The sequence below is a fragment of the Podarcis gaigeae genome (assembly GCF_964106915.1).
Source record: "Podarcis gaigeae genome assembly, chromosome: 1".
Taxonomy (NCBI): Eukaryota; Metazoa; Chordata; class Lepidosauria; order Squamata; family Lacertidae; genus Podarcis; species Podarcis gaigeae.
In genome coordinates, this window is record NC_139678.1 from 52,498,496 (window position 1) to 52,523,253 (window position 24,758).

General features: G+C 43.9%; 1 protein-coding gene across 4 annotated transcripts in view; it reads right to left on the minus strand.

Annotated features, from left to right (window-relative positions):
- Positions 1–6,881, minus strand: part of TSPAN18 (tetraspanin 18) — a 174,081-nt gene extending 167,200 nt beyond the window's left edge. For 2 of the 4 annotated variants that reach the window (XM_083752865.1, XM_083752867.1), the window contains exon 1: positions 6,747–6,881. The gene's annotated coding sequence lies outside the window, so the exon portion shown is untranslated. Of the gene's footprint in view, positions 1–5,775; positions 5,795–6,746 lie in introns of those variants that run through there. The other 2 variants (XM_083752868.1, XM_083752866.1) reach the window with 2 other exon arrangements.
- Between the last annotated feature and the right edge of the window lie 17,877 nt (positions 6,882–24,758).

The following is a 24,758-nucleotide window of genomic DNA, read 5'->3' on the forward strand; positions in this document are numbered from 1 at the left end:
GCTTCAAGGGTTAAAAACCTTGCTGCATGATGCCAATCTTCCAGAGAGTTATTGGGCCGAAGCTCTCTCATGTTTCACTTACAGTTATAATCGCAGGTTATCTTCAGCGATTGGTTGTACCCCCTATGAGAAGATGTTTGGCAAGAAGCCATACATCAAACACATGAAAATTTTTGGTTCTGACATGTGGGTTCACTCACCACAAAACTCCAAGTTAGACAAGCGTGGATTGCATGGTATCTTTCTAGGTTATCAGAAAGGGTCTTACAGAATAATGATGACTGACTCTAAGACAATTAAGCTCACAAGAAGTGTTGAGTACAATGCCAAGTGGGGGGAGAATGTGGGAATTTTCCAATGTTATCCTGATGACAGTGATGAAACTGAGGATAGTCAAAAGCAACCGCAACAACCCACACCCACTGATGAAGGTTCTGATTCTGAGTCTGAAACTGAATCGGGTGATTCAGAGGATTTCAAGAGTGCGAAAGCCTCTATGCGACCCTCTGAAAGCTCTGATCAAGAATTGGAGGAACCATTGTTCACAATAGGTCACTTTTCTCCTAAGAAGGAAGAGGAGAGTGTTGAAGACTTAAGGCTAATTCGCAGGTCACAGAGAGCCACAAAAGGCAGACCTCCAAAGAGATTTGCTGATGAGTTTGCTAAGATAGCAGTAACAGCTGTTAAAAGCTCCAAGAAGGTGTTTGAACCTTCAAGTTTCCAAGAAATCCAGGATTTGGATTCAAAGGAAGCTGAGCCATGGTTAAATGCCATGAAGGCTGAGCTTGATTCCTTGGAAAGGAACAAAACATGGGACCTTGTTCCAGTAGTTCCAGGAATGAAACTGCTTGGAAGCAAATGGGTCTTCAAAGCGAAGACTGATCAAAATGGCAAGATAGTCAGACACAAAGCCAGATTGGTAGCCAGAGGTTTTGCACAGGTACCAGGTGAAGACTATCACGAGACCTACTCACCCACCGTGAGGTATGAGAGCATTAGGCTTATGCTCAAGCTAGCTGCAGAAGAGAATCTACACATTAGTCACCATGATGTGAATACAGCTTTTCTGTACGGATCTCTAGATGAATCACTTTATATGCTTCCACCTGATGGCGTACAGGTAAAACAGGGATTTGTTTGTGCTCTGAAGAAGTCCCTTTATGGTCTCAAACAAAGTGCACGGTGTTGGCACACAAAACTCACTGAAGTATTGTTTTCTCTAGGTTTTAAGCAAGGGAAAGCTGATCCATGTGTATTTGTCAAAGAGGAGGGGCAAAAGAAACTGTATTGTTTGTTTTATGTTGATGATCTTTTATTCTTTTGGAAGGATGTCACAATGTACAATAATGCCCTAGCTCAATTGAAAGAGCACTTTGACATGAAAGATCTTGGTGAGGTAAACAACTACCTATCTCTGGAAATAGAGAGAGATCAAGATGGTAACATTCTAGTACACCAGTCACGTAAAATTGCTGATGTGTTAAGCAAACTAAACCTGATGGATGCTAACCCTGTAGACACACCGATGACAACAGGTTATCAGGTAGATGACACTGGAGAAGCATTTTCTGATACTACACTGTACAGAAGTGTGCTAGGCAAGCTAAACTTCATTGCCAGATGTTCAAGACCTGACATTGCTGTTAGCTGTAATTTGCTAAGCAGACAAGTCAACAATCCTACTGTTAAGGATTGGAAAGCTCTGAAACGCATAGCGCGGTATTTGAAAGGCACTATGCATTACAGACTGAGATTTAACAATCAGAAGTCTGGTGGTCTTGAGATATTTGCAGATGCAAGTTTTGGAAGTGACACTACAGACAGGAAAAGTACGTCTGGAGTTTGCTATAAGTACAATCAGGGTCTATTTGATTGGTCATGCAAGAAGCAAACAACAGTTAGCTCAAGTACTTGTGAAGCTGAACTGAATGCACTGTCTTATTCACTTAAGGATTGTGAATGGTTGTTACAATTGTGCAAAGACATAAAAATTCCTGTCAAATGTCCAATCCAGGTTTACCAGGACAACAAAGCATGTTTGGCTTTGCTGAATTCTGAAGGTTGTAAGCAAAGCACGAAGCACTTGCAATTAAAGTTGCAACATGCTAGGGAACGTATTCAAAAGGGACTCGTAACGGTGTCCTATATGCCAGGTAATGAAATTCCTGCTGATGTATTGTCCAAGATTGTATCAAGGGATCAACACTGTACCTATGTGCAGAAGTTGGGTTTGTACTGATATTGTACGAACACGCTGCCCAGTGATGTTCACAGAAAGGGGGAGGATGTTGGTTTCTGCTTCCTTCACTGAGCAGCGAAGTGCTTGTCACAAGACAATGTTTACATTCCACAGTCAAATGCTGTTGGGTTTTCTCACGGGAAAGGAGACTGGATGTGACGTACACTGGTTTCCTGTTTTTCACTGTTCTTTGCAGTTCAGTGTGATTCTCTCCATGCTTTAGAGGAGAGAGGATGCCTTTCTCTGCTCCGGCAGAGGGAAGATGTTTTTCTGTAAATTACCAGCTTTGAAGTGTAAATAAAGTAATATAGAGCATGTTGGCACGTACTTTTCATCATTCCGCTGTGCACTGGACACTGCTTATCTCCAACACTAGGGACCATCAAAATTTTGAATAATCATCAAGGACGCACAAGCACTCTGAGGAAATCCAAGGAGAAAGTAGATCTTTACAGCAAAATGTACAGTTTCCAGCAGAAAGATTTGAAAGTTCTTATTTATAGCAATGCAAGCTTGCTTTCATCCATAGGGACACAATCCAATCCCTCCACTTTGCACTGCTCTGGGGTGTGTGTAGCAGGCTTGGACTGAGCTGTGATGTTTCTCTACCCAGCCCTATTGCCCTCTGTTGACACTGAGCTCCCCCTTCTGCCCACCAAAGAGGAGGGAGAAAGTGATGTTGTCAGCCCCTCTCCACAGGTAGCAACCAGCAATAAGCCCTGAAAAAATAGTGTGGTGAGGGGCCGAGCCACCCCAGGATCTGTCAGATCCCAAGCCAATCCCACAACCATCATGTGACTACCTTGGGACCAATTAGGACCTGATTACTGCAACAACTCTATATGAATGAGCTGTGGGCTTTTATGCTCCTCTGCCCTCTGCTCATTTGCAGACTTAATGAAGATCAGTAGCTTTTACCAGAGCTTTGCATAACATCTAAATTTGGGGGGGGGGGCTGTCGTTTCTTTAAAGCAGGGGTGGAAAACCTGCAGCTCAAGAACCACAAGTGGTCATTGCGTGAACTTCATAGGAGGGAGAATAAGAGAATAGGAGGAGAAAACCAGGAAGGATGGAAGCCATGATGCCTGGAGCAATGGAAGGTGTGGGGGGGAAAACCCCCAGCAACTGATGAGTTTGGTACTGTGATAAGAGTGAACTGCCCTTCCTCTGGCAGGCAGCTGGATGAGGAAGAAGGGAGGGAGGGAGAAGAAAGGGAGAGAGGGAAGGGTGGATGGCCTTGCCATTTTTGGTTCTGCCCCCACTTGCCACTGGCCTCTGACAGATTATACCCAAGGGAATGCAATCTGTGAAAGAAAAAAATATGAATGATTTGCCCACTCCTAGTTTATAAAGTATACATTAAATTATAGTTAGCAAGAACAAGCCAAGATCAAACCATGGTTTCATGCTTGTTCTCACTAATTAGAATTTCAAAAAAATCACAATTCTCCACATCTGGACTTTACACATGACTGTAGTTACTTTAGAATTAGAAAAGGAAGTTTACAGTCTCCTCTGATGCACAAAAGAGAGGTGGGGGACAGTGTAAAAGCCCAGTGTTTGCCAAAGCTCATTTATAGTGGGAACCCATGATTTCCCATTTTGTCTAGACTGGGCAGCTGCAAACAGGATGTGAAACCCTAGTTTTACATAGGTTTCCAAACTAAAGTTTACATATAGTTAAGGATTATATCTGCATCAAGCAAACCATAGTTAAGACAGTTTTTCTCTCCAGCTTCTCTGCTTGCAAGGTGTGAAGTAGATTTCTCCCTATATGTCCCTACTGAGGGAATGGTTAAACTCTGCATGCAAAACCATAGTTTCATCTGTAGTTATAGCAACATCAACTATAGTTAGCATTAATCATTATTAAGTGCTGTGTGTGCACAGGATTGATAAGTTTATAAATATGTAGGAAAGCATTTAAAAGTCATCTAAGTCTGTATCAATGCCCATTCATTTCAAAGCCATTTGCCATATGATGAAACATGTTCAGTCTAGCAAGAAAATAATGTATTATAAAGCAGAATCACATATTAATACATTTCCATAAGTTGTCAAGTGAGAAATACCATCAGATGGCAAAGTACCCTAGAACTGACAACCTCCCAGAGAGATGTCAGTCCAACATAGCTTTTAAAAATCTCCAAGGATGGAAAATGAACATCTTTCCCAAAGTACAATGTTTCAATAATTCTGCAACCATTACTTAGTAGCAGATAACAGTGATGCCCTTCCTGGACTTTACCACTTTGGACTAATGGAAAGATTAAAAGGTGTCAGTACCCTCCTATTTTAATTTTAAACAATCTTCCTCATACATGGGAAGCTATTCCGCAAGGGAGAAAGCTAGGCTAACTTCCTTTTCTCCAGCATTCCAACCTTGGCATGTGTACAGTCTCTTTTTCATATATGGGATCATTCAAACTTATAGACACCTGCAGCCTGAAGTGGTTCAGCCAAACCTGTTTCTTCATAATTGAATAAGCTCTTAGGCAAGATATACAATACACCCCCCCCCCAGGAAGAAACTGCTCAAGTGCCCAACAAATCTTATAATGGATTTTTCCAGATGTTTAACCTTTGCCTGTTCCTCTAACCTCAGTGGCAGGTGCCAAGAATAATAGTTTCAGAATATTGCGATATCATGACAAATGCAGTGACATACAGTAGAATCAGAACAGATTCCAAGAGTTAAAAGGAGAACAATCAATATGCTAAAAGAAAGAGGAAATGTTTTGTGAACTACAGCTGATAATAAAAATTCCAGCTTTAAACAAATGTATCGCACTAGAATAACATTTTTCTAAAATAAAGCAGTGTCAGCTGGATACTTTGCTAAAACAATGGTTTGGTTGCTGCACAGATCAGTTTTCTTTTTAGTTATTTCTTGCATATTAGCAAAAGATAAACAACACATTTGATACATGACTTGTATCAGATATTTAGGCAACTGAGCAGCCTGGATCATTGGACATTTTCCAAGTTACAGTGTGCCCAGAACTAAGAGTAGGAATATTTATTAACAAAGGGTTCAAAATCCTCCTGGTAAATCTATAAGAAAACTCTGCATACAGCTACTTCTCTTGCAAAATAAGAAAGCAATGCAAAGTGAGAGGATTAAAGGAGACAACCCACTAAACTGATCTTTGATGATAAGACAACGCACTAAGTTAAGCACAGATATGAATTTGTCTCCTTTGAGACAGGCAATCACCCACTGAGATAGTCGTCTTGAGGAAATGTTTTACTATGATCTGCAAGTTTAGTTTGGCTTGGATTACCTAAAACCTTTCAGCACAAACCTTTTCTGTTATCATCAAACACAGGGACAGAAAGCTAACTGGAAAAAGGCACGTACACCTGAATTGGGGGGGGGGGACAGAAGGAGAGAGAGACACCCAGCATGGTCCAGTAATTCAACATCCCAAAAAGCTTCCCTTCTATGCAAAAGGACAAGGGATAGAGTATTCTGTTGCTTCCCCCCACCCCCAACACTCACTGTCTGGGAAGGAGGACAGTAGCACATTTCTCACCTGTTTCCACTTTCCACCTAGCACAGGTTGTAAACATCCTCCTGATTCTGTTGGGATGGATGAGATGGAACGAACTGTAGAGCCCGCTCCACCCCTTCTTTAAAAATAAATAAATAACAGGACTAAAGAAGGTACAAGGAAGACCAGCATGAGTTCAAGATGGATGAACACCCTCATGATGGACATAAGCATAAAAAAGAAGGGAGCACTGAAAGGAACAGAAGCTGTTCCCCCCAAAGCAGGACTTAGGAGGGCACAGCACCAAACTTCACATCTGGGGAAGTTTCGCAAGAGATGCGCTGCATCCAGGGACACTGAAGGGAACTGAATCAAGGAAGCAGGAGGAAGCAGCCCTTGGGGGAGAGCAGCAGTGCAGGGCATTTGAAGGGGGAAGAGGGGTTCTTCAATAAAGGGACCCCAAGTGAGGGGAAAGCACCCCAGTATTTAGAGGGTGCCCAAAGCCTCAGAGCCAGGACTACAGCACCCCCAGTGACCAGAATGCTATGGTCCACTGGCGAAGGGGAACCCTGTGTAGATGTGTCTGTGTGTGGAGTTGAAGACGTTTAATGCAGAAGGAATCCGCATCCTAACGCTTGGGAACGCTGAAAGAGCCAAAACCCTGAGTGAGTGCGTCGAGTGAGTGTTTAAGACTAGCTGAGGCGAACAGGAGCACCCAAACCACCATTTGGGGATGAGCAATAAAGCTACCGGAACTCTATGGGCATTTAAATGAGGGCTTCTTCAACCCCCTCAGGGGCGGCGTAAGACCCAGAGCCGGAGAGGAGGCTGAATGGCGGGGCAGCAGCAGCTGAGGCAAAACTGGCCCTGCCGCCGTGTGGAGGCTTCTAAAGGGGGCGCTTTCGGCATGCGGGTTGGCGGGGCGAGGGGGGGGGGGGCGAGTCGCGGCCGCCGCCGCCGCCACGCGGAGCCGAGGCGCTCGAGGCGGGGCCAAGCGGGAGTCCCGGGCTTACCCTCGGAGCAGCGGGAGGCAGCCCAGCCGCGCTGGCTCGCCTTACTCGGCGTCGGCAGCTTCTTCAGAGCAGCTGAGGTAACTTTCCCAGGAGCCGAGAGACCGGCGGCAGCACCAGCGCCTCTTCGCAGGCGGCGCCCAAGTTGCAGCCCGAGCTTCCCCGGCGCGAGGCAGTGCGGCGAGCTGGGACGCTGCAGCCGCCGCTCGGCGCTCCCTCGCTGCGTGTGCCGAGATCCCTTTGCCCGCAGCAGCCGGGAGAGCTGGAGTCGCCAGCTCCAGCCAGCCGCGGCTCCACCTCCCAGCCCATGCCCCCTCCCTATCTCCCCCTCCCCTGCCGCCATCCCTTTCCCTCCCAGCCGCCGTGCCTTCCCTTCCTCGCGCTGCATTGTTCCCTCGCTGTGCAGAGGAGCAGGCGCGTCTCTCGGCTCTGCGGGCACACGCGCCTCCTGCCCTGGGTTCTTGCATATCCTCGGACCCCTTCTCTCTCCCTCTGTTTGGCTTTGCCCTGCCCCGATCACGGGCAACCAGTTGCTCGAGCTCCCGGAGAGCTTGATGAAGTTCCCTGCTCCTGACTTCGGCTGCCTCCCGCCCGCGGAAAACTTTTAGCTCTCCTTCCAGATCTATGAAGCGGCAGTTGGGAAGAGGGGGAAAGAGGGGATTGGAAACACCGAGCAGGGAGTACACTGTAGTATCCCAGAGGACGCATTAGAGGTTGCTCAACATGCCATTGATGCAATAATAGTGCCTTAGTGGTGGATTTTGACGAGATCCTCCACACGCATCATTCCACTCTGTTTGCTGTTCTGCGATGCTTCCCAAACCTTGCTGCATTATTGCATTCAGGAAGGGCACTTTTGCACTGTAGTGCAACAAAAGTAGGACAGGTTCTCCTACCCACAAAAAAAATGCCATTTGGGCACCTCCAGGCGTCCTTTTTACGTATAGCATGATAGTGCTCATGCTGGTTGTTGTCGGGAGACAATGGAGGAGTGTGCCTGTGGGGGTGAAGTCAAACTGATGGATAGTTATAGCACCTGCTGTGGCTGTAGAGACTGATGGGGGTGAGACATGTTTTGTTGCAGTTGGGCAGATGAAGGCATCCAGGTGCATTGTGGTCTTCTGCCTGCTCTCCTCTCACTGGTCATTTTCCCTCTGGTCACTACTGTGGATACACAGCCTGACTGTCTCCATACTCTGTGGTTGTCAGCAAGGAATTCCCATGTAATGGTTGATGTTGCCAGCCTTCGTTTCACATTTGATGACATCCTTGTAAAGCAGAGTTGGCCTGGTGCCTGTAGAGCACGTCTTTGGGGACCCTGTCCTCTCCCATTCTGTGGACATGACCAAGTCAGTGTAGATGTTGCTGAGACAGGAGTGCAAACATGCTGGGAATGAGGTTTCAATATTGCTTGTGCCTGCCAACATTTCAATCAGTGTACATCCTGTAGCTTCCCACTGGGACCCTTTTTATACCGCAATTGTTCTGCGGTTGTTGGTTTTTTTTGTCTGATTTTTGCTGCGCTGTAGCGCAAGAGTGACCCTACAGATAGTCACAATCTGGTAACATCAGAGAAATATTGTGAAACAACTGTTAAAGTGGAATTATATGTGGATGCTTTCAGGAGAAATCTACCAAGAATGTACTATTATGCATCAATAAGATGTTGCAGAATACACCCACAAAAGACACTAGTCTGGTGAGACCCAAAAGTCCACTTCAAAATTATCTATTTTTAGTATTTTGATAAACTGGCAACTTTGGCTGGCACATTTGAAGTGAATTTGGCGCTACAGATCCCTTCCTTCTTCCCAAACAACATAATGTTTGCAGTCAACAAAATGACAGGAGAAATGCATTGAAAGTGTGAGGTGATAGTAACATCATATAACTTCCATGCAGATCGGAACAGATGCTCAATAAACAGTGACATTGTGTAACCTTTGTGCAAATTTTGCCAGCACACCCAGGAGTGAAGACACATGCGACAAAATTATGGTAGAAAGGTCACAACTTTATTAACTACATCTTGAATACGGATCTACAGGGAAATAAAACCTTCAAGCAAGCAACCAAACAATTGATAATACTAGATGGGCAAAGCCCTCTGCTTCTTAATCTGAGCAACACAATCCTGGCTTGATGACCGGTATCCCTTGGCAGAATGATGCGAAGCCTCCATTGCCTACTCACCATGAAGATGAGTGGAAAAGGTACCCATTGATCCACTCTCCCCCCTCTCTGCTTAGTATTCAACTGGTTGAGCTCCCCAGACCCAAGAGCATCAAACCAAGCAATCCACCTGAGCTGTCCAGCAATAGGAGTCACTCAGCCAGATAACCCCCACTGGTGGTACCTCAGAGTGCTTATCAAAGGCAGTAAAGGTGTTTTTAACTGGTTACTCACATTAAATGCCAAGTTGTGACAAAAAAAGTGAAGGAGAAAGACCACCAAATTTAATGTTTGCTACCAAAAACTGAGAAGTGCATCTAAGACATTAGCTAAAATGAAGTCCAAGGTTGCATGACCAAGTATCCAGGTTAGCGGGTCATTTGTCTGTGGAAAAGTACCAAGCTGACATTAGAATATGACATCTTATTGTTTTAAAAATAAGAAAAAGGAAGTGACAGTGGCATGTAAGGAAAGAGGAACATGGGCTACGGTAGTTGAGAAACTCTACTTACTCTCCAGATCTACATAGAGCACACGAGGATGCTCTAATGTTGTGGTTTTTGACCAGAACATCTAGATTTCTGGACCTCAGCTGTTTTGGGTTGGCATGAAAAGGGAAGTAGCATAATTTTGAAGATATCAGCAAGATCAGGTGAATACGTAACCAGGATGAGCTCATGGTGGCAAAGGCTACCAGAATGCTGGGGTGTAAGTCAAAGTCACATGTGGAGAAATGGGGTAGTCAGAGAGCTGGTGTGGTTCTGCATTTGAAGTGGACCACCTTATATGGAATCCAAGGGTCAAGAACTGTATAAAATGGAGTAAGAATATAAGCTTGTGGGCAGGTGTGATTCTTTTGGACCTGGACCACCAACAGTATGTGCTATGCATTGGAGAATATGGGATCCTGGGCTGACAGATCACCATCTCTACTATGTAAGAAATGTTTCTTGTTTCTTCTTTATATGCTTGTATGATTGCATTCTTTTAATACTTGTGCAAAGTTGTGTGCATTTATCTTTCAACTGCAATAAAACCTGTTCCAATCATAATCCTATTTGTTCTGACTGCACTGTCAACTGACCAAGCTCCAAGGAATAGTAAAGAGGTGACAGAGAATATTCCTAGGATCTTCCTGATCAAACTCTGGTAGCTAATGAAAGTTTCCTGAAGCTAAATTCCTGCACAAGGATTCTGCTCAACCAGCACGTGCCTCCTATTCCCATCTTCCAGAAGTCAGCTCCTGGATTTGTGGGGCAATATGTTGCCCCCTGAATCACCTCATGACCTCAAACCTAGGTCAGGAAAATCACCTGGACATTCTCTACCATGAGGGACAGTCAGGAATATACTGCCATATAATAAGGATTTCCTACAGAACAATGCAGTTCAGAGATACTCTATGGGAAATTGTGGGATTTTGTTCAAGGGAAGGGCTTGTTGACTGAAAGAACTGCATGTTCTGCAATGATCTGAGCAGGGAAAGCAGCTGAGTATAGACCCCTTTCGCTGCAAAGTTTTACAGGCAGCACCATCTGCATTAGACACTATTGCAGGGAAAGCCAAAAGAACCACATGGTGAGAATCAAGAGACTGCGAGAGTAATAAGGGGCAGAGGGCAACTTAAAATTTAGGTTCAAATTAGGTTCACTTGACAGGCATGGGCAGTGCAACTCCGCACTACCCTTACTTGTGCAAATTTGATCTGGCATCCAGATGCAACCAGAATGAGAAGAGGCTTGGGGGGGGAGTATTAGCCCAAGCTCATTCATCATATAACTTCACCCACCCACCCTCAAGAAGCTTTCATACATTGAGTTTCCAGATTCTTCCTGCTGTGGGGTGTATTATTTAGTACTTTGCTTACAGGAATGTGCAATAATGTTTGGCTTCCCATAAAAATCTGTGTGCATTATCAATCACTATGCCAAGCAGTGTGGGAGGAAAGAAACCAAAGGTGCTGGGAACAGGTCTACAAGTTGCAGATCAGTCAATGTGCACAAATTGCTATAGCTGACAGCAGTTTTAAGGCTGGAAGGGATTATTGAGGCTGTATAGCACTAGCAGGAAATTCTATGAAGTTTCAACACTTTGCCGCCGCCCCCCAATCAGCATACCTCTTTCGTCACTGCTTGTGCTGATTGCATGCAACATCTCAAACTCAAAGCTGGTCCAGTTCTCCAAGGTAGACCACATAGATGGAACCAGGCAGTGCTCGTTCATTGTACAAGGATGCAAAGGAACATCCATTGCAATGGTATGGTTGTAAGATCCCCTTTTCTTAGATACAGTGATGGCACTAGGGAATTGGCATCCGCTAAGATCTACACCCCAGTAGGGGTCCATTTGCCAGTTTCTTCAGCCCCTGCCCCTATTGTTGTTTCTTGCCTGTTCACCTGCAGTGAGCAGAAGTAAGAAGAAGGAGCAGTAGCCCCTGCATGCTTTTTCTCCCCCTCTGGGTAATTATTATTGTTTAGCACAGGGCAACTCCCATGGTCTTGAACAGTAAAAGGTAAAGGTAAAGGTACCCCTGACGGTTAGGTCCAGTCGTGGACGACTCTGGGGTTGCATGCTCATCTTGCTCTATAGGCCGAGGGAGCTGGTGTTTGTCTGCAGACAGCTTCCAGGTCATGTGGCCAGTATGACTAAGCCGCTTCTAGCAAACCAGAGCAACGCACGGAAATGCCGTTTACCGCTGGAGTGGTACCTATTTATCTACTTGCACTTGACATGCTTTCGAACTGCTAGGTGGGCAGGAGCTGGGACTGAACAACGGGAGCTCACCTCGTCACTGGGATTCAAACTGCCGACCTTCTGATCGGCAAGTCCTAGGCTCTGTGGTTTAGACCACAAAGCCAACCACGTCCATTGAACAGTAGCCTCCCATAACTACTTTCCAGAAACTACTTTCCTAGGGGTAGGATCAGAGCCACTGGAATGCAGTGCCCCCAACCCTGCCTCCCTGAAACACTCCAGAAGAATACTGTGGTTAACCGTATCAAAAGTTGCAAAGAGATACAGTAGAAAGGAGAGGCATGCATGGTGAGGAGGTCAGTGCAGTCATAGAGAGGGACCCACTGAGAGCATCTTGTCCATGGGCTTCCCCCGAGAACCAGCCCTGCATGGAACCTGCAGACTCAGAATGCCTCAACTTTGTTCTTCAATAACCCTTCCTACCCATACTAAGTTGCTCCCCAAAAGTTTTTGTGGCACTTTAATAATCAAAAAAGATTGAGAGTCTTAAGTTCCTAGCATTGGTAGCAATTTATTTTGACAGTAGGTGTTGGGGGAAAGTTATAGATAAGGTGGTATTAGGGCTTAGCATGATTTATTATAGAAATGTATTAAATTGCTGAGATGTAGGGTGAGGTTCTGATTTCCGATGCATGAATACATTCAGTTTTTAACATTTCTACCCAAAACACAATACACCATCACAGTCAAATAAAGTCACATTGAGCTCAGTGAAATTTTACTGAGTACAGTTTACCATGTTATCTCCCCCTGATTACAGATTCATATAAAATCAACACAATTGTCTTATGTTTTCAGGATAAACATACACAAATGACACTTATGTGAATACTTAATTCTTGTACCACACGGAAATCAGGTGCTCCTATTTTATATAGCTAGTTTCTACACTGGGTCCATGGCACAAAATGCCAGTGACTGAATTTCTAGAACAATGAACAGACATTTCAGGGTCAGTCTGCATTTTGGCTCCTGAGGCAAACCATGAAATGGTGGGAAACCCCACCCAGGGAAGAAGAGGGGACTTTACACTGAACATCCTACAACAGTATAGTCAGAAGTATTACACCAATGTCTTCTATAGCTGTACCATTGATACTTTTCACTGGACAAATTTTTACAGTCATTGTAAGCAGGTTCTTTCCCCTTCCTCCAAGTACCTTAAGTTTCTCTAGGAAAGAAGTCCTATTGCCTAGAACAGTGGTGCCCAAACTTTTTTCAGAGAGGGCCAGATTTGATGAAGTGAAGAGCCGTGAGGGCCGACCAATAGGATTTTACCCCAGGAAATTAACTGTTACAGGGTCGGATTAAACTGACCAGCGGGCCACATTAGGCCTTCAAAACAGACTTTGGACATGCCTGGCCTAGAACCACCTCCACAGGATGGGAGCAGACCCTCCCACACCAGAGGAGAGTGTATTGTTCTCTAAAAGCAAACGAGTCTCGCAGGTGAGTGCATTACATCTTATATTTAAGAGCTTGGCAGTGGAGCATGAAAATGACTGGGGCATTCTTGTCACTTCCATCCAGTTCTGATCATCTTGCCTGATTCCTGAACTCCTGAATCATGACTCCTGTACTTTATATCTGCTGCTAAGCCTGTACCATTTATTGGCCTGAATAAATACTCTTTCTTATTTACAAGTAACAACCTATGTCTACATGTGTGTTGGGCATGAGCTCCAGCCCAAAAGCTCTCCAGAAACCCAACAGCTCGTCCCTAGTTGGAGTGCCTTCTGCAAGAAACTCACCCATTGCTTGGTCTCACACTGGGATTAGTTCCTTCTTCCTATGGAGTACCTCCTCTCCCTGCCGGAAGAGCCAGTGCTTCTCCTTCTCCTGGTTGCTCTTCTTTTCTTGGTTTGGCCCAATCTGTTTTCCTATGTCTTTCCTCCTTTCTGGCCTCCATTTCTTTTATCTGCCCCTTTCCTCATTTACACCCAGCTGCTAAGTTGCCTTCCATTGGGCTTATCAAGCCAGAGTCCTGATAGGTTGACTAAGGCTGCCACTGCTGCATTGGGATCTTCTAACAGGGCATGTTTGGCTGCAGAGAGATCCCATTCATTCTGTAACAAATAGGGGTGGGGGACCTGTGGCTGTCCAGACATTGCTGGACTCCAACTCCCATCAGACCCAGCCAGCATGGCCAATAGAAGAAGAAGAAGAAGAAGAAGAGTTTGGATTTGATATCCCGCTTTATCACTACCCGAACACTCTGTGAGGTGAGTGGGGCTGAGAGACTTCAAAGAAGTGTGACTGGCCCAAGGTCACCCAGCAGCTGCATGTGGAGGAGCGGAGACGCGAACCCGGTTCCCCAGATTACGAGTCCACCAATAGCCAGGGATGGTAGGAGTTTTAGTCCAACAGCACCTGATGGGCCACAGGTTAGTTTTAGAAGACAAAGTGAAACAATGAAGACAACAGCTAAAGATACAAATGGTTTTGTTCAGCTCCCTACAAATCTAAAAGTATGAAAAACTGCGATCTCTCTCCAAGGATTTGAGAGAAATACTATTTTATCATTTATATATTTTCCTTTCTTTCTTTGCAATTACAAATTCTGTGCCTTTACTTATTTATAAAAATAATTTACCACAATAAAGAGAGATGCTCCATAGTGCTAATTTTTTCCATCACAAATCACTCATGTCCTCCTCTTCACGATTTTTGAAAGCCCATTGAATTCTCAGTTCTACAACCACTACTTTCCTTTCTGTTTATATGATATTCTGATTACATGAATAATCGCTGCCCATTAATTAATTAATCCCTCCTCAGGAAAAAAGCATGATTAAATTAGATGATAAATGTAATTGTTCATTTCTGGTGGCTCTCTTAGGGAGGCATTTTGCTATGTGAATATGATGTACTATATTTCCAAACCCTCCCCCCTTTCTGGCCTCTTCTTATTTTGTGGCCACTGCTTACAGTGCTTCCCCCTTCCACCATTCCCCATATTGTTAAATTCATCTTCCCTGCCCATTTTATTTCCCTCTGCTATTTTCACTCATGTCTTTTCTAAAGAGACCAAGTATCAAGTGACCTGACAGCAGAGAGTAGTTTGGCTCCAGTTCCTTTCCACACACTTGCAGCTAACACAGTCCAGTGCCTGGGCAGATTGGCAGAAAGAAACACCCCGGGTGCTGCTGTTTGCTGGAACCTAAATGCTTGCCTTTTTCCAGAAATATGTGTGATCCAGGACCAATCTGTGTTCTTTGGAAACCAACTATGTTAACATTATGCTTACATCTATGCTGCGATTTTCATGAAGCGCCTAGATATGCCTCCTTCAAAATTGAACCCAGTGTTTCAAAGGCGAGTCCTTTAAATTGTGAATCTAAACTCACATTAAAGCAACACTTAAGTGACCTAATTTTCAAAGTGCCAGCAGCCCTGTCTGTAGCTGTGCTGATTAGTAATCTACACAGTTTATCCAGATCCTGGCAGAGAGATCAGAGACTCCGGGAAATAAGAGTGAAGTGTGCCTGATATACAAGTTGCAGGGAGGCTGTTAAAAACTTCATTCTATTACATTTGTAATTAAACCTTGATGCCACCCTCCTCTTGCTCTGTTTTCCCAGGTTCAGCTGGAGAGAATCTGAGACTAAATTGCTCATAGCTATATGTGTATGTTGAATCTCCTAAGTCTCACATTAACTTCTTTCTAATACTGTTTTACCTGAGCTTAAGTTAGCTGTAGTGATTCCTCAGGTGCACTTTTTGTGCTCTCAACCTTGTTCTCATCATTCCTTAATACAGAGTTAATACAAAACAAAATATAAAATACTGCCTTCCTTGCCTGGGGCTGGAATGCAACTGGCTAGGTCAGAGGCAGAATCAGCACCTGGTGAGCTCAATGCAGAGGGACCATCAGGGCAGGACTTCTAGGGTCCACTCAGCAGAATGAGCTGGAGAACCCCCAAACACAACAGGACCAGCTTACCATCTTTTGCAGTAAGTAAAGTAAGACTCTAAAGAGGAAGACTCTCATGAAACTGTTATGTCTAAGGTCTAAAATTTCCTAACTTCATCACTAAATTGGCAGCAATACAATCGTTGCCAGGCTGCTTCTGAATTTTGTAAAACCTTGATGCTGATTACTTGCCAGAATGGAGCTGTACATGTTGGACCAGTAAAATAATGGATGGTTTGTGGGATCTATGAGAGGCAGTCAAGTACAACATTCCTTGTAATGCTAGAGAAGACATGTGAGGGAACGTTTGGTCCAGCCAGTCGAAACTTCCTGTTCCTCCTGGCTGGAGCATCCTTCCTTTTGCATGTGATAGAAGGTGGGTGTGTCCTAACCTGTCCAGGTAACAAAAGGACGAGTCATATAGCACATCCCTCTCTTTGACTTCCTTCTTCATTTGACCAGCTTCTAGCTAGGACTGCTCTGCTAGCTCTCAGCTTGCAGAAGCACTGGGATTATTTGCCCATATGGGGTAGAGCCACATGTACATATTTGTAACCAAGTCTGCTTCAGGAATCCAACTGTGAACTGATGTAAGTAAACTTCTTTTATTGACTTGGAATAAGATTGTCACCTCTTTATTCTTTTAAGAGGGATTCAAGGGAATTTACAATTCACTCTGAGACAGATTGAATTGTATAATAGTGAGAGGCTTACACGAGCCTGCAACCAGCTATCTGCTGTACATATAAAAGGGGGATTGTAACTCTGCTACATAAAGGAACTTGCTAGCACAAGTTAGGAAGGATATTAATAAACAATATATCCTCTCCTGCTACCCTAAACATTCCCACATGGTTGACAATCCTAGCTTTTAGGGCTGGCTCTGGGAGCTCTTTGGATGCACTCCTACACTGGAGTTACATCCACAGAGGGGTAATAGGATTTGGCAGTCCCATTGATAGCCCCAGTGCCCACCCCCTTGCTGTTAATGTGTTGCTGCTACTTCACCAAACATAGGTTGGTGGTCTGAGGTAGACATTCCAGAGTAATGTTTGTTATTCTTATGCCAGTTTTAATTTTCTTGTTTTCCTCTTCACCAAGTAGAAGATTGCTCTGTTAAGCTAGTATTATTGCAGGAAGGAATTATCTCAGATGGTGCTGCATGCCATTCCATTTCTTTCCAGTAGCTAAAATTGCTCCCATGTGTCTAAACATATTTAGGAAGCTGCTCTATACTGAATCAGACCATTAGTCTACACCAGAGCTTTCCGAACTGTGTGTCGTGACATCTTAGTGTGTCAGCTGCAGTGTGTATAGGTGTGTCACCCTGTGCTCCTCCCGGGGCTGGAAAGGAGTTAGTTTAACCTCTGTCTTGCTAGTAAAACTGAATTACTGTGTCACGAAATGATGCGTGTCTAAAAAGTGTGTCACCAACTTGAAAAGTTTGGAAAGCTCTGGTCTACATTGACTGGCAGTGGCTCTCCAGGATTTTAGAAAGGGCTTTCACCCAGCCCTCCCTAGAGATGACAGGAATCAAACCTGGGATGTTTTGCATGCAAAGCAAATCCTCTACCACTGAGCCTCTCCCTGCATGTGTGAAGACCTTCTCCACCAGGAGGTAAACATGCTGGTTAAAAGCTAAATTTATAGTTATGGACTAGATTCTGCAGCAACTATTTTTGAAGATCCAGTGCTAAAAGCATGGCATATCAACAACATACGGTAATAAAGATAGCTGTATGTGTTTCTATATCTTTATGAAATAATCCTGCCCCTAGTTTTTCCTTTTCCTTCCTTTTGAAGTTAGGAACTAGTGAGATGAAAGAATCTGACAAAGAAACGGATGTCCCAGAAACAAAGAGAGAACATTTGAGACTTAAGCAAAGGAAACAATGTAGCATTACAAGAGTGGCATAACAATTAATCTCTAGAAATTTCTGAAGCACTTTATCATTCACTGTGCAGACCAGAGTAACAAATTGGGATTGATTTATAATAAAATGTATGTCCCACCCTTCTCTGCAAAGTCAACATGAGGCAGTTTACAACAGCGAAAATAAAATGGCACAACAATAAAAAGTATAAACAACACCACAAGGAGATAATTAAATCAGTACAGAGCTGCAGAAACAATTTTTATCTATATTAATGCTATAATGAAAATGAATACATCTATACAGAGAAACAGCAGATTAGGCATGAGTGAATTCTGAAAATTATCCTGAGCTTTTTCATATACAGTCATACTTTGGTTGACGAATGCCTTGCGACTCGAACGTTTTGGCTCCTGAACGCTGCAAACCCAGAAGTGAGTGTTCCAGTTTGCAAATGTTCTTTGGAACCCGCAACTTCTGATTGAGTGCAGGAAGCTCCTGTAGCCAATCGGAAGCCACGCCTTGGTTTTCAAAAGTCGAATGGACTTCCGGAATGGATTCCATTCGAGAACCAAGGTACGACTGTAAACAATGTTCTCTGCTCTGCTCCTGTTTACTCCATCCAAAGCAGAAAGATACACAGCTGCTTTATCATCTGCCTGACCATCATGTCTTGATCCTGAAACCCTGAAACTCAGGGAACAGTCTGCATCTCATATAGGCTGAGCTTAAAAAGAATAATAGGTTTTCATTCAGTTAGAAGCCTATCCCTTGTTTTCCCCTGACTTTAACAGTAGTTTCTGTGTTTCCTCATTAGAAAATTGCTAAATAATTATACTACAGGCTGACCCAGTTGGTTTTATTAACGAGAAGCGGAAAAAGAGTGTAAAATTTAGAAAAACAAATGATTGACTCTGCAGCTTCCTTTCTGACCTACTTTTAATATGTGTATGCTCCTGTTCAAGAGGATTTCAAATTGTCTAAATTAAAATGACAAGACCCATCCTGGAGCAACCCTAGACAACTCCTGTGTCACCTACACAGGCATCAGGACTCAGAGGTGCCAACTTGAATAAAATATCTTGGGGGAGGCCAGATAAGCCCTGCCCCACATAATCGATCCCATGACACAGCGCACACACACACCTTTTGAATGGCAATGCCCATCAACTTGGGGGGGCAGGCCCCTCAAATATTTTATTGGGGGGGGCTGAAGGGACCTCAGCCCCTATGAGTTGACTACCATGCATCAGGTATACTTCAGACTTACCTATCCCACCTCTTTTCAGGATCTAAAATCTTCAAGTATAGAGAAATGGTGACCATCCATCTCTGGTGATGTAGACCAGTCAGTATCTACAAGTCCTAGTAAAGATTGCAAAAAGGTGGAGTTTATGAAAAGGCAACCATGGAAGCCCATTCCCATTCCCATTAACAATGCTGATTCAGATTGTTTTCACTTTGGACTGGGCTGTGCACAAATTAGTATATTTTTCCAGTACGTACAGGATCCTTGAAGGTAAGATGTACTGTTTAATTGCATACTTAAGTGTAAATTTTCATGCAGCTATTCCTGTAAACAGATTTATGAATGAATGTGTGCAAATATGACACAGATTGGAAACAGAGTAATCTATCCCATTCCGAGTCCTATGAACCAAGATCCATAGGATGCCATGTAAAGTGACCAGGGGGCTCCAAATTCCAGTAGTGGCTGGTACAGAAGCAAAGGTGAGGTTTTGCTACTCTCCACTTGCTGGAGCGCAGTGAGGTTTGAGGCTTGGGGAGCTCAGTATTGTGCAGGTGCATAATGGCAAGACTGATGGATTGGCTCCAGTGCACTGTACTGCACTGAGCACTGTTCAGCTCACCACTCTCCCTCCAGAAAGCTCCAGCAACAACTGTGTTTGGAAGCCAGGAAAGCAGTGGCACTCCCCCTTCATCACTCCATCAGCAGCTACTACCTAATCCTATATACAGCAAGGTTATGTGTGCTCCTGCTGTAACACAGCTGAGTTATTAAACCTATAAATATTCACGAAGTCAAGATGACTATGGAAGGACTAGTATAAGGACCACTAGGGATGTCAACTTCTCATCTGCAATGTAGTGCCATTGCTATAAGACCATTTCCTTTTCCATATTTTGGTATTATGCTTTGCATCAATCCCATAAAAGGACAACAAAATATCCCATTGTTGCTGACTTTTAAAGCATTAGAGTAACTTCTACCCCATTTAGTAAAAAGAAGCAGCTTATCTTTTAAATCTACCTCTCATTCAAAAGCTTCAAACCAAATTGCATTTTGTTAGACACATTCAAGTTCCCCCCCCCCCACAGCTGTTTGTGACAGTAAACGACATTAAATAAAAGCTCAAAGCACTCTGTTACCCACAGGGAAAATGAGAGCTGCTGTGGTGAAAAAAGCTGTTGAAAAACTTCAGGTCTCATCATAAAAGCACTGAGATTCTCCCCCAGCCATTTATGTCAACATGGCCATTTGTGCTGATGTTGGTCCCAGTCCCTAGACACTTGCTAAGAAATAGGAAGCCTTCCAGTGGGAAGCCTAATAGCATAAGAAAAGCCCAGCCGGATCAGGCCAACAGCCTACCTAGCGCAAGTAAATAGTTAAGGGACGTGTGAGATATAGCTTTATGTAATGAGAGGGGTGTGATCATGGAAAAGCATTTGAAGGGGATTCTTAAATGAAAGTGGTGTGATACTGCTTTAAATGTATAACACAGGTGGTGCCCAAGGCTGGCTAGGCCTGCCACTGATACCAGGGGAGGAAGGTTGGCCCATAACATGCCCAGTTATTGAGTCAGCCCACCCTGCCTGGTGATTTGTTTTCCTTGTGGTTTGGACCTAAACCCAAACCCAAACCCTGGAAATAATCACTGGCATGTAGTCCTGGATGACTGTTCTGATTTGCCCCATTTCCTACTGGCCAGTCATCCTTTGCCATCTGTCATGCCTATTTTGCAGTGTTTGAGTTGATATAAAGAATGAGAGAACAGCAGCTTTTCTGTGGTAGAGTATGGTTCTTTCCTGGGTCCTGAAATAACTGAGTATACACTTCTTAAAGGGTTCATGACAGGAAAATTCAGGGGACCGTACATCAGTTTTGGTATCTGGAAAACCATAGCTCTGGGGATCTTGTCACCGCCTTTGATGTGTTTCATTCCCACTATTGCCAGGTTGCTATGGTTACTTTTAACCTTCATGTGGAAATCAGAGCAACCCTCTTTGCTCCTGTAGTTTCAAGACTCACAGAACACCATGGGTGGCAGCCAACTTGAATGGAAGCATCAGTAGGAGGCCTCAAGCCAACCACAGACAGATTTACAAAAAACACACACACCACACTATATGAACTGCATCCTTCCTTGTGTCTGTTGGAGGTAGCACTATTTTGTTCATTTGCCTTGTCTCGTTTACATTCTGTGTGCTTATAAACAGTGGTACAGATGAGATACTGACATAGACAAGAGCATATTCTTTGTTCAGCACATTTTTATGCCACTTTTCATATGTTGTAAGATGCTCTGGTTTACAAAAAGAAAAATACCCAGCAACAAGAATATAAAATCAACAACAAGCATCTCTAAAATCCTTAGGCGATGAATGAGCCATACGTCAGGGCCAGTGCACATGATTTGCATGCAGAAACTTCCTGGTTCAATCCCTAGCATCTCAAAGGACAGCAGGGAAACCCCTATCCAACATCTAGGGAGCTGAGCGGTACTGAGCAAGATAGACATGGTCCAGCTTAGAATAAGGCAACTTCCTGTGTAATCTATGGAAGCCAAAAGACTAAAACAGTGAAGCCCCTCTTTTGTTGTTGGTATCTGTCTGTCTCTAGAGACAATGGAGTGACCCTAAGGGGGTGAGGTCTAGCCACTGTGTTAGCAGAATTGAAGTGACGCACCCCCCGCAGGGTGCAAGCCTATGCAGTGTGTATGGAGGTCCTGGGTTACTCAGACAAAAACACCCCCATCTTGGCCTCACTGATGTGGTCCAAAGGAAAGCAGAGCAATATGTTTGGCACCAGATTGGCTGCAGGAGTTGCCAGAAGTAGACATACCTTCAACTGTCTTACGGACTCCACTCTAGATTTGTGTACGGTTTACTTCTTACCAACTCTTAAGTTTACTGCTTAAGCCACTCTGAGTGTTTCACAAACTGGCAATCAAGATTCTCATGGGATGCCACCATAAGCCTGTCAGAAAACAGAACAGCCGCACTGGAAATTTGAAACTTGAGCTAAGCTGCATCAGAGAAGAATATTAAGAACCGCCTTGCTGGATCAAACTCAGTTCGAGCTATTCCCACATTCTATTTCCTAAAGCAGTCAGTCACTTGTCACGGGACATTCAGAAATAGGAATAGCATTTGTCATTTTAAGATGGGTTTGAAGGACACAGGATGCTTCCAGGTTGCCACTATTTTGCAGGAGAAATTAAACTGCACACCAGAACTTCAGGTTAGCACAGTTAAAGTGGATAAACAAATCGGCTTTTAAAAAAACCCAAAACTTTCAAGGCTTAGAAAGTGATGGGGAAATGCATGGATATGTGTGGGGTGACCAACTGATTAGCAGGAAGACCACACCACATGGAAATCAGGATGAATGTAGGACCAAAGCTTGTGCAACTATCTTTTGGTGTACAGCCTGATCTTTTCCTAGAGAGATCTCATTGTGTTACAGTGAGGGACATAACCATGCAGGAAATGAACTCTTCATCATCACACTGCACCCAAGTGCATCAGGCCAAGGAGAAGCTTTCCTCGTTGCTTTGAGCCAGTGAAAATTGCAGCCTCTATCTGAGGGCTCACTGAAGAGGTTTCACCCTTCATTGGTCAGTAAAAGCAGAGTCGTCTGTGCATCGAGGCCTACAGAGAAAGGAGGGAGGCAAGCTATTAAGAGTGAAGCCTAATGGCCCCTTGAGAGAAGAAGCAGCAGGGTAGGAAGGAGGAAGGAATAGCAAGAAGAATTTGAAAAAAAAAAATCATATATATATATGTGTGTGTGTGTGTGTGTGTGTGTGTGTGTGTGGTTTTGTGTGCATAAATATAATCTTCAATTGAATTTTAATTACACACAGGAGACAACACAACATATAATACAAAATATTACTGGCTGCTTTTCTACACAAGATTAACTTTGTGAAATATATCTATATTTCCTCTCCCAAGTTTCTGAAATGTTCTGCCCCAGGCAGTCAGAAGAATGGGCACGGCATATAGAATAAGTTAGGAAGAAGCTTTTAAGCAGTAGGCAGGCCACCAACCCAGAGCTAGGTTCGAAGACAAATCTTCCTCAGCATTTCTCAATAAATAATTCACTTTTAGCAGCAGTGCTCAGCGACAAATCCACGTCTCCCTGTAGACTCGAACTGATGGACCTTAAATTAATACATCGACAAAATAAAAATTAGCTGACAGTCTTACTCATCTCTGAAAGCAAGCAACAGATTGCAGGCTCTCAGAGATGTTTGGGTAAGTCTCTGTTTTGTGTGTGTACATTTTTGTCTTTGTGACTATTGCTCTACTTGTGTGGTTGTAGTTTGGAATTTCTCCCAGTTGTGCAAATGATGTTTTGTCTTTTGACAGCATGCAGTAAGAATGTTCCAGGAATCCAGGGTGGAGATAGTGTTGGTGGGTGGGTGGGAGGGAGAGAGGGAGGGAGGCACTGCAGCAAAGACGTGCTCGAGTCAAAAGATCATGATGGTCCAAATGGATGTAGCAGAAAAGAAGCAAAAGACACCCAGAGCTTGGTGAACACAAAAGATCTCCATTGCACTTGGGTTCTCCAGCAATCATCACCACCATCCTCTTTCTTTATTCATTTCCTTAGACCACAAAGGACGCAGAGAGGCATACAACAATACAGAGAAGTATAATATAAAAAATGAGTGCGCTGGAATGTAATAAAAAGTGATCATACACTTGACCTGTGAGGTCAACACCCTTAACAAACTACAGTTGCCAGGCTTCTTTGGGAGATGTCATGACTGTTAAAGTAGTATAAGAGTGCTTTAAATATATGGTGTGGACGTGACCAGAAGCAGTGGAGGCCTATTGTGGGCATGGAAACTTTGCCACAGGCCACCATTTAGGGACTGTGCCACCAATGCCTCCCATAAACAGAGGCATCTAATGGACTCACAACAATGGGGGGGATGACATCCCAGTACATGTTCTGTATTGCTACACCCACAATATGTAAGAAAATGAAAAAGTTATCCCATTCCATCTGCCTCAGTGTCACAGTAAACAATGAACTGGTACTGCCAGTCCCAGAGAATCTCCATAGGAAGGGATCTGAATCACCTTATGCAGATGATTTGATTGAAGGAAAATGCACATTTTCAACTGTTGAAATAATTGATATTTTTATTGACAACGTCCTTTGGAAATAAGAAGCTTGAACATGTACAGAGTAGGGCGATCAAGATGATCAAGGATCTGAGAACCAAGCCTTAGGAGGAACAGTTGAGGAAGTTGGGTATATTTAGCCTGGTAAAGAGGAGAATGAGAGGAGATATGATAGCCATCTTCAAATATCTTAAGGGCTGTCATGTGGAAGATGGAGCAAGCTTGTTTTCTCCTGCTCTGGAGGGTAGGACCTCAACCAACGGGTTCAAGTTACAAGAAAGGAGATTCCAATTAAACATCAGGAGGAATTTTCTGATGGTAAGAGCAGGTTGATAGTGGAACATTCTACCTCGGGAGCTTGGGGATTCTCCTTCCTTTGATGTTTTTAAACAGAGGCTGAATGGCCATCTGTCAGGGATGCTTTGAGATTCCTGCATTGCAGGGAGTTGGACAAGATGACCTTCAGGGTCCCTTCCAACTCTACAATTCTGGGATTCCAGGAATTCTGAAGAACCTGATAATTGTCAAATACAATTGTCAAATACACATGACATAGTGCATTGTTAAGCTATGAAATTCACTTCCACACAAGGTAGTGATGACCACCAAGATGGATGGCTTAAAAAAGGATTAGACAAATTCATGGAAGATAAGGCTATCAATGGCTACTAGCCACAATGGCTAGGCTATGCCTCCATTGTTGGAGACAGTGTCTCCACATGTAGGAATAGACATCTGCTTGGCCACTGTGAGAACAAGTTGCTGAATGAGATGGGTCATTGGCCTGATCCAGCAGGCTCTTCTTGTGTTCTTGTGATTTTGGAGCTGTCATGCTGAGCATGTCTGCAGCGGGGAGCTTTCTCTGTTCATGGAGGAGCAGCTTGGTGAGATGTGCAGCCCCCAGTCCCCATTCAACATGCTTAC